The following is a 16,726-nucleotide window of genomic DNA, read 5'->3' as shown; positions in this document are numbered from 1 at the left end:
CGGGGGGGGGGGGGCAGAGAGAGACTCTTATGATCTCATGACTTTGAGATTATGAAATCAAGAGTGGGATGTTTAACCGACTAAGCCACCCAGGAGCCCCAAAATGGGTCTTTAAAAAAAAAAAAAAAAGTTATGTCAGACAAATATAAACACATGTCAAGGCTTTAATTTAACTCACTAATTAATGAAGTATGTAAGATGATACGTACAGTTGGTTCAGAGATAAATCCAAAAGGCAGACATATATCTAGGCAGTCAAGCATGCTAAAATGAATTTGCTTAATAGATGCAGAGCTGGCTTCTGCAGTGGGGGAGGCAAATCAATTGAACTTTCACTAGGCAAAATTGACTTTATGTCTAATACCTGTGGACAAGAATCATTTGCATTGCTTTCAGTTCTCTGCAACCTGTAAAGTTATAAATAGCTTAAAGGAAAGTGAAGACCCCAGGAAACCAGATAACCCCGAAGGGTGAGTCAGACCTCTGGTTGTTCACCGAAGACACCTAACAATCTTTTTGACCCATTTCAAAGTCTTTCCCAAAAAATGAAGAGTGGATTCTTGTTAGAGTCCCCACACTTGTTTGTGTTGCCTAGGTCCCTTAATCCTGGTGCAGCTTGTTTATTGTAACTTTGAAAGTGCACCCCTTGCTATAGGAAATGGCACAATAAAATCATTCATTAAAATATTTAACAGGAAAAGCAAAGGTTGACGAAAACAATTCTGTTATCGAGGGTTTTCATCTCTTTCTCAACAGAATTGGTATGTTTTTTAAAAAGGCCTTCTGCAAGGTGAAACCCTGTGGATAAAAAAAAAAAAAAAAGCCTTCTGCAAGTCATTTCCCCTCTCCAAGCCTCAGCTTTTGTTTTTGTTTTTTTTATCTCTAAAATATGAGATTAGATTTGATTTCTAAGGTTTCTTCCTGTTTTAAGAGTGTGGTTCAACTCAGAGGTGGTTTTTTTTTTTTTTTTTTTAACCCTCTCCCTGATTTCACTGAGGCCCTGGGAGCAGAAAACCTAATATTTCCCATCCCCTTTGCAGGGATGGGAAACATCCCATGTCCAGGGTTAGTTCTGTTTATCCATCAGGAGCTGGTTTCCAGCTTACCACTCATCCCAGGAAGCAGCCCTTTTAAAGCAGATGCTCTATTCAAACATGGGAAAAGATGCTCAGGCTCATTCAGAGTAAAAGGGATGAATGCAAATTTGAAGTACAAGGAGATGCCATTTTTCACTTAGTAGGTTGGCAAAGCTGAAAGTTTGGTAATACTTGGTATTGGCACACAGACTCAACTGATGCAACTTAAATTTGTTCATCTCTTTGCAGAGCAAAATAGCAACATGAACCACAAAAAAAATGAAGTGTGCATGCCCTTTGACCCAGCAATCCCCCTTAGGAATTTATCCTCCAGATAGACTTACCCACGTGCATGCAGCTTTTTGCGCTTGCGTACATACGGTAGCATGCTGTAGAAGCAAAAAACTGGCAACATCCCGTAGGCCTGTGAATATATTCGTAAAATATGTTGTACACACACAAGGGAATCCTGCGCTGTACAACTGGGGAAAAAAAAATGAGGCCGATTTTCATGAATTCAAATGTCTGGTCTTCAAGGTATATATCAGGTCTGTTGTGTCAAACTGTGTGTGTTCTTGTGTAAGAAAGCAGAGTGGGGAGATATACATGTTTATATGTACATAGAATATCCCTGGACAGATATACATGAAATGGGTCTGTAACTTGTTAATTTTTTCAACCATGTATTTATTTTTAAATACATATAAATATAATGAGTAAGACAGTACAGCAATTGGCAGAATACTCAAACAGGTACTTCACAGAAGAGACTCTCCAAAACATGAAAAAGCGCTCTTTTTCATTAGTCATCAGGGAAATGCAAACTTAAACCACAATGAAATATTTACACACCCACCAGAATAGCTAAAATGAAAAAGCACCAAGCATTGGCAAGCATCAGCAGGAACTAGAACTTCCATACACCGCTGGTGGGAACCGTTAGGAGTATCTGCTGAAGCCGAGCATACATGAACCTATGTTCACCAAAGGAATGTTCACAAAGCACTGTCCACAGTTGCTCCAAACTGGAAATGTCCATGACCAACAGAAGGAATAAATAGTGTATATTCATACAATGAACTGCTCCACACAGAAATCAACTTCTCAAATACGTGTTGGGTTAAAGAAGCAAGACGTAAGAGCATACATACTATATAATTCCATTAAAAGGTCCAAAATGGGGCAAACTGATGTTTAGTATAGGAAGAGAGGGCAGGGCAGTGGTGACCATTGAGGCAATAATACTTCATCTCTTGATCTGGGTGCTTTTTGTATGGGTGCCCACTTGGGGTCAATTCATCCAGCTCTGTACACTTAGGGTTTGTGCGCTCGATTTCAAGTAAACAGTGGGAGAGAAAGAGAAAGAGGGATGCTTCCAAAGGTTGTACAGTGGAAAACCTGAGGTTTCTTCCGGAAGGGTGTTTGGGTTGTTGCTTATTTTTTACCACGGACTTTGTGGTGGTGAATGCAACGGCCAGAATAGGGAAGCGAGAAGGCCAACTCTCCACAGCTCATGGTGTTGGACACGGCCCACGGAGTCTGAAGGACCCAAAGTGGTGTGATGTGTCCCAATTCCTTCACACAGGGCCGCCTCGCCTCCAGCTGTGGGTAAAGCCTGCTGGGGTACCATGGCCATGCTTGGTGGGGAAGGTGTATGGCTAGTGGACGTGTGTGGAGCGCTCACTGAGTGCCACGCTCTGGCCTTGGCACTCTGTGTCGCCTCCATAGCTCTCTCATGCCCTTCAGGAACTTTACTCAGTGGCATCTTCCTCCCTGGAACCCTATCTAAAGTTTCCCCCTCCCTCCCATCCCGGTGGCTTCTCACTCCCCCTCCCTGCTTTGCTCCTTGTCAGCTTTATTTATCATATGTCTTTCACTTAGTTACTCTGTTGTGCATCCCTGGCTATCACGCAAGCCTCGTGGAAGGCGGGCAGTTTTCTTGTTGCTCTTGTCCACTAGTGCTTCCCCAGCTCCTGTCAACCAATAAATATGCATTGAATGAGTGAGTGAACACACTATGGGAGGCCCCTTTCATAGATGAGGAAACAGGCTCAATGAGGTCAAGCACTGTGCTCAAGGTCACACAGCTAGGAGAGGAGAGCCAGGATTCAGACACAGATCTGTCTTCTCTGCTGCTGTTGCACCCATGAACTCACTTTGTCCTCACAGCCCTATGAAGCTGGTGCGATCCCTTTGTACAGCTAAGGAAACTGAGGCTCAGAGTGAAGTGATTGCCCAACAGAAGCAGAAAGCACAGCTGGCTTGCAGACCTCTTTCTGTCTGCCTGTGAAGATCCTGTTCTTTATACTGTACCAGACTCCTTCTCTAAGGAGCCAGAGGCCAGGCTGGATACGGATGCAGCGCTATACCAGGCCCTGATGGCTTGCTTGCACCTGCTGCCAAAGGCCCCATCACCAAGTCTCCTGGAAGCAAGGTCCTGCCCATGGGTGCTCATCTTCTTGTCTCCTCCTCCCCAGATCCTTTTCTTAAACTCATGTTGGTTTTTTCAACAAACATTTAACGATCTACTCTGTGCTTGGTGCTGCAGACACATGAGTAAGCAAAACCAGCCAGTCCCTGCCTGTTACGGAGCACAGAGACTAAGTGAACAAGTAAATAAGTGCACAATTACAAACAGGGGTGTTCCTATAAGGGAAAAGGACATCATGTGGTGAAAGGGTCTACCTGGGAATCTGGCCTGGCCTCGGGGGTCACATGGCTTCCTTTTGGGTGTGATAGGTGAAGGACATGTGGGTATTTGATAAGCAAAGGAGTGCAGGGGATGGAGGTATAGGGTTCAGGCAAAAGGGTAGGTGGGAAGGCCTTACAGAAGAAAGCAGCATGGATCGCTGGAAGTTGTGGAGGGCGAGCGGGGAGTGAGGAGACCAGGCTGCAGAGCTTGGGAGGGCCAGGCCATGCACGGCCCCAACAACCAGAAGGGTTCTGGCTGCATCTGAGGAGCAGTAAGAAGCCACTGAAGGATTTGGTCACATTTGTGGTTTCTAAAGGTGACTTTAGCTGCTTTGTGGGGAACAAAACTGGAGAAGGGCAAGGACAGATGCAAGATACATATCGACCGAGCCATTGAATTAGAGCACTCAGCATTTTGCAGTCAGCCTAGCATTATCATTACTGGATGCTAAACCACCGGGTGAAAGTTCATTGGAAAAAGAGGATATTTAAATAGTCTAAAAGTACCTTTCCCAAAGATGACTAATTATTGTTTTTTTAAAAGATTTTATTTATTTGACAGAGAGAGACACAGCGAGAGAGGGAACACAAGCAGGGGGAGAGGGAGAGGGAGAAGCAGGCTCCCGGCTGAGCAGGGAGCCCGATATGGGGCTCGATCCCAGGACCCTGGGATCATGACCTGAGCCGAAGGCAGACGCTTAACGACTGAGCCACCCAGGCACCCCCAGATGACTAATAATTGACAAGGGGGAAAAAAAATACCGTTACAGTAGAGAAATATGTCACCATCTCAACCATCGGTCAACAGCATCGGCAATAGTGAGACAAACGGACGCTTGTGCCTCCTGATCCGATGCCCTGAGGACACATCCGTGCCGCGCTGGCCACACTGCTCTACCTGACTATGCGGGGCAGGCAGAAAAACCTACACCGGAGACATCCTACAAAACAACCAGCCTGTGCTCGAAATACGCATCCGTGCCCGGAAGGACACACAAAAGCCAGAAACTATTCCAGCTTAAAGGGGTCTGCTTTTGAAGATGGAGGAAGACTCCCCCCCCGCCCCCAGGCAAGGGGTGCTGGAGGCCCCCAGAAGCTGGAAAGGCAAGGAGGCCATCCTCCCCCAGGGCCTCCAGAAGGAATGCAGCCCTGCTGATACCTCGATTTTAGAACTTGACCTCCAGAGCTGTAAGATAGTAAGATAGTATTGTTTGAAGCCACATTTGTGGCAATATGTTACAAAGGGGGAGGGGAAAATAGGCATGGTGGGCAACCAGAAGCCGAAGTGATGCTAAGTCACGTCGCCTGGTTGATCTCGTAGAATTGTTTTTTGGAGCCATCCTCTAGTCAAAGTATTTTTGAGTATTGACTTTGCCATCCAATAAATTTACTATTTCTCCCACCCTTTCTTCATGTCCTTTATATCAGGAGATACCTCAGCAAATGCTTTGTCCTGGATATCTGTTGCATTCCCCCATCTGCCCAGCATCTATCTTCTTTCTCAGTTCCCTGTGGCGACCCACTCTCCCCGTGCTCTTCACGCAGGGAGCCGGGTGGGGCTGATCCTCACTCCTGTCCAGGTATGGCCAATCCAATTATCCCAACAAACTGGCCTTAAGAGATTGGCTTAAGGGGGTGAGCACACGCCCAGTGTTGGTCCATTGAGATCAAATCCTAGGACTTTTGTTGGAAATACTGAGGGACAGAGTCCTTTTTCCCCCTAGGGTTGCTAAGTTGAAAGGACATATGCCTGTTGCTCCTGGAGACCACCTTATAAAAAAGGCCCTAGTCCTAGACTGAAGCCAGCTTAGAGGGAGACAGTCAAGTAGGGAAGAGGGACTGAGTTCTGATGACATCGCTGGCACCCCTGGATCCCGCTGAGCCAACCCCAGAATTTAGGGGAGTTACATGAGCCAATATATTCCTTTTTTTTTTTTTTTTTTTTTTTGAAAAACCAGTTTGAATTGAGTTCTATCACCTGTAGCTGAAAGAATCCTGGTAAATACACCTCCCAGGCCCAAATACACTATTTCTATCCTATTTCCTGACTTAGCAGTCTATCCATTTCACAACAGAAATATGGTTAACCTAGCAATGACCTGATCTTTGTCATCGATGCTTCCTCTTCTGAGGAGTCACAAATATTTTTTGTGAGTGATCTGTGCTGAATATTTCCCATGCCCAATGTCCAGTTCACTGGCCTGTGGTTTGCAAAACTCTCTTCCCCACCCTTTTTTTTAACTGGCCATGTATCTGCCTCTCTCCAACCTTCTGGCAAGGTCAGAACACCTTTTCTGAGGCATGGAGAGGCAGGGTTCATAGGAATCTCTTGAGAAATGCTACTTCCCCCAAATGGGATCTGACCCTGAATGAGTTCACATTTTCCAGTTTTCCTGAATAGTTATCACCAGAGTCAGGTCAGGACTGCTTGAGTCCTTGCCTCATGCCGTGTTCACTCATTGAACTAGGTGAGGAGTTCCTCCAGCCACAGATACAATCCTGTTCCCATAAAGTCCAGTAGATGGGCTTGTATTCTGCAGGAGGCACAAACAGCATGCCCACCTATTTGTAGTATCCACTTAAGGGAATGAAGGCTACCTTACACTCCTTCCCTTCCTGAGTTCACACCAAACTTGAAATACCCTGAGACCCAGCTTCTCATACATCATGGCCACACCGAGCTGGTCAAGCAAAACTGGAATGGACCAGAAGCAGCTATGACACGAAGGTGCTATAACTCTTGTGGATAAAGCTCCCAGCTTTTTCCTTCATGTTGTTTTCTTAAACTTTGCCAAGCAAGTCTTAAGTTCCGTAGGTCATTTCACAGGGACCAGCAGGTGCACTCGGGGCACAGGAAAGATGCTTGGTCATCAATCCATGTCACCTTTTTTCCTAAAAGTCGCAGATCTCCAGATCCTCCCATGTAACTCCTAGGACTTCAGAGAACCTGCTGACATTCAGTCCTATTTCAGATAGCACTACATTTATTTAGACAGGGCTTTCTTATTTCATACAAGCAACCACCAGAAGGAGCCCTAGAGCTCTGTAATGCAGCTCTGGAAACATGTTTGGAGAATGTAAGCCCACTCTCTGGGATCATACTCTCTATTTTGCTGGTGCTAGGGCCAAGTTTGACATAACCCCCAAATTATTGGGAGTGGGTGTCAGTTTATGTTTCTAGACTTCCTTCCTCCAGAACTGAAAAAAAACTTCCATAGGAGACACTCCTATTTTTTTAACCTTTTCTTTTCTTTTTTTTTAATTTTAGAGGTGTGGAGGAAGCCTGAAAGTTGTTTACTGCATTTGCTGAAAAGATGCAGACTAGCCTAGAACTTTCGGTGCAGGCGAGGTGGGATCTATCAGCTTTTTAAGATTCCCCCTTTCAAAAAATAAATTGCCCTTCTATACCATGCTTCCTTACCTGACTTATTTTGAAAGTGTGTTGTTAACGTCAAGACTTCACCCTATCCCTGGAATAGGAGGGCAGGAAATGGCAAATGGCATCTTTGTGTTAAAGGTGGAGACACTCAGGGCCCGAAGCAACCAGAACCGGCCTAATTCCCCGGCTCCCGGCCAGGGCTTCCCCAGGCCTCCCGACCCAAATCACCAAATCCCCCTCTCCTGTGCTCGCAGAACGGCCCATCCCACCCAACTGTTCCCCGGGGGAACCCGAGTTCTGAGCAGATCCAGAGCAGGTGCACTCGGGCTTTCCGTAACAGCGATCCACGGGAGGTGTCCGCGCGTGCTCCCGGGGACGGTGGGACCAGACTTCCCGCCCAGGGACAGTCCGGGTACCGAGAGATCCGCGACGGGTGCGGGAACCCTGACATCCAGGCCACGAGCAGCCGCCCCGCCCCGGCCCGTCACGTGACCCGCGCTCGGTCCACCCCCGTGGGGAGGGGCCGGGCCACTCTCGCGCTTGCGCAGGTGGCGCCGCCGGGGGGGCGGGCACGGCCGCCTGACTGACAGCTCGCGCAGCTGGCGCCTCGGAAGGACCCGGCTCTCAGGCCCGCGCAGTGGCCGCAGCGCCGAGCCGGAAAGCAGCCGTTCGCTCCCCGGTCCGACCCGTCGGCCGGTGCCCGCCGCGGTGAGAGAGGCTCCCGCCGGCGCCCCGGAGGGGGAAAACGCGTCACTTGTCCGGGCGGCGCGGGGCTCTCCGAGGGCCGGCGGGTGAGGGGCCGTGGGTGGAGGGAGGGGGCCGTGGGATGATGCGGGGTCGGGTTGGGGGTCGGGGCCTCGGGGGCTTTTGCAGGGTCCGCGCGAGCTGGGGGTGCGGAGGTGGAAGGGAAGCCGAGAGCCCGCGGTGTGGGGGGCAGTGCAATACCTGGGGGGGCGATGGACAAGGGGTCCCCACCCCCTGGTGGCAGATGGTGTCGCCAAGTGGCTTTGGGGTGGAGTCGACTCCTCGGTCTTGGGGGAGGAAGAACCCCCAGACTCCTGGAAGGGCATGCTGGGGAGGGGGTGCCTGGAACCAGGATGGGAAAGACATTTGCCAAGTCGTGCTGTGTGTTCAGGTGCAAGTTTGCTGCCTCTCTGCTCGGAGTGGCAGACGGGTGGGGTACGGGGTGAGGGAGAAAGGGCTCTGGACTGGGGGCCGCCCCGTCAACTCCACCCGTGCCTTCCCAGGGGCCCCCCATCCTCCGGACGGGTCAGTAAGCAAAGAGGTTTGCAGAGGGCACAGCGGCGCGGGCGCCCTGTTAGCAGCTGGGTTTAGAACAGCTGGCTCAGGGCGGACGGAACCAGTGGCCCGGGGGAATTGGAAAGGACAGGATGCGGTCTTCCTGGAGCTGGGTGCCTTTTCCCGCCGGTACCGGGTTTGTGCTTCCCTAGGTTGCACTGGTTGGATCTCAGAGAACGACTTTGCAGTGGGCACTAGCCATGGCCAGCTCGTCTAACTCTGTGGTTAAGTGTGGGGCAAGGGTGCCGATCTGCAGACTGAGCAGGAACTTGCCTCTGAGCTGGCCCAGGTGGGGCGCCCTGATGTGGAGGTTGTCCCTGCGGTGAGTCAGTGGTGGAGGCACGCAGACAGCTGTCAGGGGCCAGGCTGCCGCCCAGGCCATTGTCACCTAATGCTACTGTTTCAGAGTCATTTCATGAGAGGAACCCCCTCTGGAAACCTAAACCAGGGCAGCCAAGATATCGAACGGGGAATTGAGCAAAGAAAAAAAGAATGATTTTGACTGGTTACGCAGGAGCGCTCCTCCTTGGTCTTTTACATCTTCCCATTTGGAAGTTTATGTTTTCTCTTTGTTCAGAGTCTCTCCCTTCCACTGTCACTTTTTTTATGTTGTTCAGAAATAGGACTGCTCACGCATCTGATGCACAGGGCGAAAGGCTTTTGAGATCAGCTCACAATGAAAAAGTTGACTCATGAGATTTTCTTTTTCTATAAAAGAAATGAAGATGACTGAGGACGCACACATAGGCGCTCTTAGTGATTACAGATTATCTCTAGCCTCTTGTATGGTTCTGGGATACATTCCCACGTTTGTTTTTTTTTTGTAGTGCGTGTCTTTTGTATGGCGTGTCAGTTAACGTGAAGGTGGTTTGTGTTATCTGAGAACGTGACGACTAAAGGCAGTGAAAAGCTACTGCTGGGTGACATGAGTAAGTCAGAAACCTTTAATTTGCTACAGAATTCCAGAGAGTAGAGAATAGTGATTCTCTTTGGATGATGATTAATTTTGGTTCTTCAGGGGTAAATTGCCTTATGGTGACCCCAAGAGAGGACACCTTTTAGGACAATCCCAAGAAAGGTTTAGAATGGAATGAGTCATGCTATATGGTTCTCTCTCGCTCGCTTGCTAGCTCACTTGCTGCCTCATCCCTCAAAAAAAGAAAATAATCAGGTTAAAAGAAACATCAAAACAACCTGGGAAGATTTAAAAAAAAGGTCATGAAAATTCAACCGGCAGCAGGAAAAATACACAAAGGGAGGAGTAAAATCCTGTTGCCCATAATAACCCCTCACTTTTACATGACAGAGTAATTTACAAAGGGCTTGTGCACAAAATCTCAATTGAGCTTCACCATAAACTTGGAGTGATAGGTGGTGTTAACACTCCCATGTCACAGATGAGAGAACTGAGGCTAAGCCAGTGCCCAGAGTCACTTAGGTCCTAGGGGGCGAAGCAAAAGGATAAACCTAGCCATCTGGTGTCAACCGGATGCAATAGTCTGTCATCAGCCTATGGAATGGGATATGGGAAGGATAGGACAGATTACAGCGCATCCGAGGACGCCAGCATCCGCGGGCAAAGCATCCTTCTCTCCCACCACTTGCCTCTTCACTAAGTCCGCTCAGCTCCCCGGTGCAGCTGCAACTTCACCACTTCCCCCACCCAAGCCTGAGAGAGTCTGCGTCTACTCAGATTTGTTTATCCGTCTTGGAGAAATCTAGTAGGAAGTATGCTTGCAAGGAGCCTCTTGCTCAAGTGCTTGGTGTTTCCAAACAGTCTAGGTGTCTTCAGCTGTGATGCAAGAGAACAAAGCAATTCTAGGGAAACTTGCCCTTAGAGTTTTCCTTGTCCTCCACCCGGAAGAAAAGTGTAGTGGTTGTGAAACGTGGGGAGCTGCCCCAGTAGTTTTGTTTATTGGATGCACCATTCTATACCTGACATTGTCCGGGTTATGGTGACGCCTTTTTTTTTTTTTTTTTAACCAGGGCACAGCTGTTCTCATTAGAGAAGAACACGCTTTAATCCCACTTTCTAGATCTGGACATCTAGCTCTGGAAAAGGACTTCGGGGGAGGTTATCTGAGATACGTTTCAGTGGGCGGTGGTACAAAACAGGATTAAAATCCAAGACAATTTTAGGGCACAGCAATAGATGTATAGATCTGAATGAGAAAGATGACAGTTCCAATCTACGACTCCATGCTTAGAGTATTGTGTTCTTTTCTGGACATCACATTTAAAAAGGACATAGAAAAAAAAAATCAAGAATATTCATTGGAAGTTGCTACAGGGGTGAGTGAATTATAGCTGATAAGCCTGAGAATCTGGGGAGCCATGGTCACAGAAGGTTCAGGGCTGTCATTAATAAACTTGTTCTATAGTGGCCCAAGAACCAAAGGACGCAAGTTAGGAAGATTTTGATTTAGTTTTGTTTTTGTTTTTTTTTAAGATTTTACTTATTCATTTGCAAGAGAAAGAGCGAGAGAGAGAGCACAAGCAGGGGGAGGGGCGAAAGGAGAGGGAGAGGCAGACTCCTTGCTGAGCAGGGAGCCTGAAGCAGGGCTCAATCCCAGGACCCTAGGATTATGACCCAAGCCAAAGGCAGATGCTTAACCAACTGAGCCACCCAGGCACCCCAGGGAGATTTTAGTTTTAAGAACGTTATCATGCCAGTAATCTTTTAAAAACTATGGGTTGACTCATACCTCTCCCCAGTGGCTTCCCAGTACTCTGGGGATTGAAATCAGACTTCTCACTGTGTTCTACTTGGGATGCTAGATGAGTGCTAGCTGACCTTTCTTGTTTCTGCAGCTTCATGAGTTACCACTCTCTTACAAAAAGCCCACCTTCTTCTTGTGCCTTGAGCACATCCAGTTCACTCTGCCTCAGGGCCTTTGCATTGGCTTTTCATTTTGCCAGATTTTCCGTTGGCTGGCTCCCTGTCATTCAAGTGAGTGCTCTAAGGTCACATCCTTAGAACTTCCCTGACAACTAAAATAGCTTCTTCCTGGTCCCCAACCCATCCACTTTATTATATTATAGTGTTTTATTTCCTTCATAACAATATCAGAAATGATCTTCTTTGAGAAAGCTTTTATTGTCTGCTGCCCATTTACCACTGTATCAGCAGTTCCCCCAAAGAGTGCCTGGCATATAGTTTCTCAATAAATATTTGTTGAATGAATGATTTTAATGACAGTCAGACCTTTTCAGAGATGGGAGGGCTAGCTGCCTTGGTAGCTACCCAGTTAGTTTTCTTGTACTGGGGACAGTCAGACATAGGCTGACTAGCCAGCCGTTGGGCAAGACAATTCAAGCACTAGATAGATAGGAAAGCAGATAACTTACTGTACTTCTTTCCCGGGGCTGCTGTAACAAAGTACCACAACCGGGGTGGCTTGAGACAACATCTGTTTATTCTCCCACTGTTTTAGAGACCAGGAGTCCAAAGTCAAGGTGCCGGCAGGGTTGGTTCCTTCTTGGAGGTTCAGAGGGAGAATTGGTTCATGCCTCTCTCCCAGCCTCTGGTGGTCTCCAGCAATCCTCGTATTCCTTGGCTTGAGGCCTGCATCACTCCAGTCTCTGCCTCTATGGTCACATGGCCTCCCTCTCCCTTTGCATGTGTGTGTGTGTGGGGGGGGGGTCTGTTTCTTTTCTTATGTAAGGACGCCATCAAGTTGGTCATATTCCATTATGACTTTATTGTAACGTAACTAATTACATCTACAAAGTCCCTGTTTCCAAATAGGGTCACATTCACAGATTCTGGGGGTTAGGGCTTCAACGTATCTTTTTAGGGGACACAGTTCAACGCATAACACCTTTTAACTTCAAGATCCAGTGACATTTTAAGATTTTTAATTTATTTGACAGAGAGAGCAAGAGAGCACAAGTAGGGGGAGCAGCAGAGGGAGAGGGAGAAGCAGGCTCCCCACTGAGCAGGGAGCCCGATGTGGGGCTCGATCCCACACCCTGTGATCATGACCTGAGCCGAAGGCAGTCGCTTAACTGACTGAGCCACCCAGGCACCCGGATCCAGTGACATTTTAAAGGGAATGACTGGAAGGAGGTGCTGCATTCTCTTTAGGGATAATGACGTGGATTTGGGTATTTTTACATGAAGCATTGTGCTCTTTACAACTTGCAAGCTAAGTGGTGATCTGCATGTGTCAAAGTGAGGAGGCCAAGGGTCCGAGCAATTGAGTGACTTGCCCAAGGTCAAGAGGACAAGATGAGTCTCCTGTGTCAGATTGCAAGGCCCGTGGCCTCCCCCGCCTGCTACCGGAGGGGTCTTACTAGTGGCGCAAGGCCAGGGTAGGATGTGGGATTTGTCTGAGTGCTCTGCCGGAGCCCTTGAGGGATTATTTCCTTCCTCGGCGGTTTGCTTTACCCTGTCCTTGTAGGGGAGGCATGGCTCCTTGACGTCCCACGGTGAGGTAAATGGTGCACGTGAGCCTCACCCTGCCAACACCAAGCCTCGCGTGGCCAGCTCTGATGGGCCCTATAGCATTAGGAGAAGTTGTGTTTCCCCCTGTTGGGCTTTCCCAGGGATTCAGAGGGGCTTTTCCATAAGGCTTTAAGAGTTCTGGGTTTTAGTGTCTCGGGTTATGACCCCGAAAAAGTATTGCTGGTGTTCCAAAAATGAGCTATCCAAGAATTCACAGGGAAACTTTGCATTTTGGGGCCTGGGGTTGGGGGAGTGCACGAGAGCAGGGCAGGCTGCCAGCGAAACATCCGAAATGACTCGCACCTTTGCCTTTGAGGCCTTTTCATTTCTGGCTCCGTCTCGCCTTATTAAGGGAGATAGATAATCCCTCCTTTATTTAATGTAATGAATTTTTGGACAAGGTAATACATCAGATGGTACAGAATTCGGATGGTAAGAAAAAGATGTCCGGTGAAGAGCAGTTCCTGCCTCTGCCTTCCCTGCCCCCTCCAGCTTCCCAGTCCCCTCCCCAGGGGCACCCATCACCCCCAGTTTCCTCCATCTCCTTCTAGATCTGCTGTCCCCTTTAATGTCCCCGAGTGCCACCTCCTCTCACACACCCTGAGGGCTCTGCTTACATCCCTGCCTTCCATTCTTCCTTCTGCTGCATTTTCAGAACCCCTTCCGTGGGGACCTGAGGGCTGATGCATTCCCACGTGTTAGGAGTTGATGACGACCTCCTCTGCCAAGAGTTTTATATTTGGAGGGAAAGTGCTCAGAAGGAATGAGTGTGTGATGTAAAATGTGCGGTTCTGAGGCCAGAGGGTGGGGAGAATGCTTGTATTCCTGGGGTGGTTCTCAGAGTCCAGTTCCTTTACCATCAGGGTTAGCCCTGAAGGGAGGCCAGTGCAGAGCATTCTGGGGGAGAAAGGTGGGAGGGGCAGTTGTGCTCCCGAGGGGGTGTGTTGCTGCGACAGGTCATGCTGATTGGCTTTGCTCTGCCATACCCAGCAGTGTGCTCAGCGCTCTCTGGGGTCATCCTGCTAACCCCCGCAAGAACACTCCCGGGTAGCTGCCGGTGCCGTCCCCAGTTCACAGACGAGAAACCTGAGGCGCGGAGAGGAACCTGCCCGCTGTCTACGGTTCTCATCTGTGTACGGTGTAGTGGTGCCGTGTAGAACAGTGTCTTCCTAGCTCTCGAAAGGAAGAGTGACTCACATGTGGCCTGTGTGTGAGGTTGGTGCTGTTCAATAGAGCAAGGACGTTACATAAGAAGGACGTGCTTTCATCCTCAGGGATTTTCTGGGCTCCTTCCAGAAACGTTCTCTTGCCTCTCACAGTCCAAGACGAATGACCAAGATTCGTTCCACCATAGGAATAGTCTCCAGCAAATGCTGAGGGAAATGGCAGATTTGGAGGGGGGAAAAAAAGGGAGAAAGGGGGATTTTTTTTTTTTCAGTTAATTACTGGATCCACTTAGGAAAACACCATGTTCCTCAGTGACGTCCTTTCATAAACCAGGTGTGTGTCCTGAGGCATTTTCCTGGCCTTTGCATCACAGCCAGGCATGACTCAGAGCAAATGACTCACCAGTGGCAAAAGTGACCAGTGAGCTAGGGGAAAAACGAGGATCTAGCAACAGTAGAGCAAACGGTAAATGGAAAATACCAGAGCAGATGAGCTTAGAGGGCTGTTGTTTGCCAGCACTTCTGAGTTAGGGGACTTAGGGGTGAACCCAGGAGGCTGAGATGGAAAAATAGGGCCCAATTAAAAGGGGTGAAAGCCTCATGAGAGAAGAAAACCAAATTTTGAGGTAATAGTAAAGTAGGAAGAATGACTTCATTCTTTTTTTTTTTTTTTTTTTTTTTTTTAAGATTTTATTTATTTATTTGAGAGAGAGAGCACAAGAGGGGAGAGCGGGAGAGGGAGAAGCAGACTCCCTGCCGAGCAGGGAGCCCGATGCGGGACTCGATCCCGGGACTCCAGGATCATGACCTGAGCCGAAGGCAGCCGCTTAACCAACTGAGCCACCCAGGCGCCCAAGAATGACTTCATTCTTGCATTCATACTTAAGTGCATTAAGTGAGACCAAAACAATGACAAACCTAAAAACCCCCAGTTTTAAAAACTTCATTAGTGCGGTGGTGCAAGGAAATAGGAAACCAGTTAACAGAGGAAAGCTAGTCTAACACCCTCCCTACTCTGCGAGGAGGCAGGTTAGCTGAACTTCATTAAGCAGCAGGATGGCTCTGAGAATCCTGATGCTCGATTTGGATAATAAAAAAAATACTTCAGGGGCGCCTGGGTGGCTCAATTGGTTAAGCATCTGACTCTTAGCTTTGGCTTAGGTCTTGATCTCAGGGTTGTGGGATCAATCCCTGCATTGGGCTCTGCACTCAGCAGGGAGCCTGCTTAAGATTCTCTCCCTCTCCCTCCCTTCACCTTGCACTCTTTCTCTTTCTTAAAAAAAACAAACTTCATTTACCTGCTCTTGTGGTGGAAAGAGGTATTATATATAATCAAAATTTTAATGTTAGTTGAATTAACCAGACCTATCTATCCTATGGGAAAGAAGTAGCATCTCTGATGTCATCTCCTATCCTCTTCTTTTTGTTTTTAAAGATTTATTTATTTATTTGAGAGAGAGAGAGAGTGTGTGAGAGAGCGCGTGCTCTCTCTCACACACACACTCTCTCTCTTTGTTTCTCAAATTGGGGGGAGGGGCAGAGGGAGAAGGGGAGAAGCAGACTCCCTGCTGAGCATAGAGCCATATGCGGGGCTTGGCCCCACAACCCATGAGATCACGACCTGAGTGGAAACCAAGAATCGGCTGCTCAACCCGACTGAGCCACCCAGGCGCCCTTCCTATCCTCTTCTAAGTAACCCCGCCAGCTGACCCAGAGTGGCCAAAAGCTTGAGGGGTCCCACGAGGTTGATGCCTCCCTCCTGGTGGTCCTGCTTCTGTTCTTGCTTGAATGCCAGTCCTTTCTCCACACAACCACCAGAGTGTAGCATCTTGGTAAAGCATAAACGAGGTCATGATGTTCCCCTGAGGCAAACCCTCCAGTGCTCTCCCATGGCTCCTGGGATGAAGCCCCAACCCCTTAGCTTGGCCTCCGAGCCCCTGCCTCGCGCCTGGCCCGCAGCCCTGCCATCCTCAGCTCCTTCCCTCCCTCCCTGTGTCTACCCCACGGACCCATACACCCTCACTGTTGCTTTAATGGGCCAGGTTCATTCCCACTGCAGAGCCGTGAATTTGCCATTTCCTCGGGCTGGGATGCTGGTCCTCCAGATGGTAGAGTGACCCTCCCTGGCTTCTCAGGCTGAAGGGGCTTCCCACCTCCATCTGGTTTCTCTGGCCCAGCACTGCCCAATGGAAGTATGGGGTGAGCCGCATGCATTGTATTAAGTTTCTAGCAGCCACACTAAACAAGTAAAGAGAACCGGCAAAATTAATTTTTATCATGGATTTTATTTAATCCAGTATATCCAAAATCTCATTTCCACATCTAATCAATATAAAAATTATTTTTTTTTAAAGATTTTATTTATTTATTTGAGAGAGAGAATGAGAGAGAGAGAGCATGAGAGGGGGGAGGGTCAGAGGGAGAAGCAGACTCCCTGCCGAGCAGGGAGCCCGATGCGGGACTCGATGCAGGGACTCCGGGATCATGACCTGAGCCGAAGGCAGTCGCTTAACCAACTGAGCCACCCAGGCGCCCTCAATATAAAAATTATTAACGAGACATTTTACATTCTCGTTTTGTGCTAAGTCTGAAATCTAGTGCGGTCGGCACAGCTCAATTTAAATGAGCCACATTTCGTGGGCTTCATAGTCCTGTGTGGCCGATGGCT

General features: G+C 48.5%; 1 protein-coding gene across 6 annotated transcripts in view; it reads left to right on the top strand.

Moving 5' to 3' along the window:
- The window catches only part of KIAA0513 (KIAA0513 ortholog), a 70,625-nt gene that overhangs the window by 983 nt on the left and 52,916 nt on the right, over window positions 1–16,726 (top strand). For 3 of the 6 annotated variants that reach the window (XM_036104882.2, XM_036104875.2, XM_036104883.2), the window contains exon 1: window positions 7,713–7,854. The exons of 1 other annotated variant lie outside the window; for it this stretch is intronic. The gene's annotated coding sequence lies outside the window, so the exon portion shown is untranslated. Of the gene's footprint in view, window positions 1–7,712; window positions 7,938–16,726 lie in introns of those variants that run through there. 2 more of the 6 variants (XM_036104877.2, XM_036104878.2) reach the window with 2 other exon arrangements.

This window comes from Halichoerus grypus, chromosome 15 (assembly GCF_964656455.1).
Source record: "Halichoerus grypus chromosome 15, mHalGry1.hap1.1, whole genome shotgun sequence".
Taxonomy (NCBI): domain Eukaryota; kingdom Metazoa; phylum Chordata; class Mammalia; order Carnivora; family Phocidae; genus Halichoerus; species Halichoerus grypus.
The sequence above is the reverse complement of the archived record's forward strand: the minus strand, read 5'-3'. Positions and strand labels throughout refer to the sequence as shown.